Source organism: Echinops telfairi, unplaced genomic scaffold, assembly GCF_000313985.2.
Source record: "Echinops telfairi isolate 266 unplaced genomic scaffold, ASM31398v2 ScPeMD7_443;HRSCAF=831, whole genome shotgun sequence".
NCBI classification, from domain to species: domain Eukaryota; kingdom Metazoa; phylum Chordata; class Mammalia; order Afrosoricida; family Tenrecidae; genus Echinops; species Echinops telfairi.
In genome coordinates this window covers 44,546,582-44,548,372 of record NW_022104341.1, presented here as the reverse complement: position 1 = coordinate 44,548,372, position 1,791 = coordinate 44,546,582, and the positions used below count along the sequence as shown (strand labels likewise).

The 1,791-nt window shown below is 38.4% G+C and overlaps 1 protein-coding gene and 1 non-coding gene across 3 annotated transcripts in view; both read left to right on the top strand.

The window, feature by feature from the left end:
- The window catches only part of DNAJB4 (DnaJ heat shock protein family (Hsp40) member B4), an 81,137-nt gene that overhangs the window by 51,641 nt on the left and 27,705 nt on the right, over positions 1–1,791 (top strand). The window lies entirely within an intron of this gene.
- LOC115870275 lies at positions 901–1,064 on the top strand. The gene has a single exon (XR_004046641.1). It is a non-coding gene; the product is annotated as a U1 spliceosomal RNA (small nuclear RNA).

Genomic DNA, 1,791 nt, shown 5'->3' with positions numbered 1-1,791 from the left:
CAGGGTGCAGTGTAGCAATGATGAAACATACAACTTTTCTTTAGTTCTTTAATGCTTCCTCCTCTCCACTATCATGATTCCAATTCTACTTTACAAATCCAGCTAGACCAGAGCATGTACACTGATACAGATAGGAACTGGAAGCACTGGGAATTCAGGACAGATGATCCCTTCAGGACCAGTAGTGGTGAGAGTGGCCTATTGGGAGGGTGGGGTGGAAAGGGGGGACCGATCACAAGGATCTACATATAACTCCCTCCCTGGGGGACAGACAACAGAATCGAGGGTGAAGGGAGACACTGGACAGTGTAGGACATGACAATAGTAATAATAATTTATAAATTAACAAGGGTTTGTGAGGGAGGTGGAGTGGGGAGGGAGAGGAAAAATGAGCTGATACCGAGGGCTCAAGTAGAAAATGTTTTGAGAATGATGATGATAACAAATGTACAAATGTGCTTGACACAATGGATGTATGTATGGACTGTGATGTGTGTTATGAGCACCCAATAAAATGATTTTAAAAAAAAGAATATGGAAGAGGATGACGAACTTCCACATTTCTTTTATGAAGTGAGTATAACTCTTACTAATACCAGGCAAACATAATACCAGGATAAAAAATTACACTCTTATAGGATGTGTCAAATTGAGTACTCCATCATTCTCAGTGCTTATGTAATCATCCTACATTTTGTGATTGAATATGAGCAGCTGATCAGTTAAAAGGAGGTATTTCCTTGGGAGTATGACCTGCATCCAACATATATAGGTGTTCTGGCAAAATTCCCACATTCTTGATCTTGCATCTGACTCATCATCCACTGACTTCTCGTTCTTGGGATGTGAACTAGCAACCTTGCTTCTGAGCTGCATAGTTTGGAATTCATCAGTTCTTGCAACCCTATAAGAAAACAGCGTTCCCATGATCACTGAGGTGGTTTTCCCAGGGCGAGGCTTATCCACTGCACTCGGGATGTGCTGACCCCTGCGATTTCCTCAAATGTGGGAAACTCGACTGCATAATTTGTGGTAGTGGGGGACTGTGTTCGCACTCTCCCCTGTTTAAAAAGAAAAGAAAAAAAACAGTGTTCTGCCTGATTTTACTATTTTGGGATTCATCAGCATGATCACTCATCTATCACATCCAGGACCTGGCCTCCGCTTTTTTTTTTTTTTTTAAAAGCTGTTTCTCTATCACTAGCAAATGGTTTTCTGTCATGTTCCAAATTATTTGAATCCAAAAATCTTCTTTGAATACTAGTCAATAGGAATGAGGGTGAAGAAGGAACTTTTAGGAAGTCATACATGATAATTGTAAATTACTAGTCAGGCTTAGTTCAAAAGGCCAATTCTGGATTTGAGGGAGGTTTGAAGGTGGTACTAAAAACTTTCTGAGAAATTCAGGTAGTTACCAACCTATGACAACATTACATTCTTACTTCATGGTAATTTGGTTCTGATGTAATTCAAATGCTTCCTTTTTGTTCCCCTCCCCCCGCCCCCCAGTTTTCAGTAATCTTTTATTATCAGTAGATTTGTAACTTATAACATTGAATATCTGCAAGTAAATGAATCTGAGAATAACAACAGCAAATTTCATGCTGCAATATGGCTTATAGTACATATTACTAATGATATGATGTAAAAAAAAAAACCGTACAAAACAAATCCAAAAACCAGTGAATCAAATATGTTATAAATTGGAGACTACCTGTATTTGAATACAACTCAAAGTATTTTCCATACCCATAATTTGAGAGCATGTTATATTATTTCCTATATAGAATT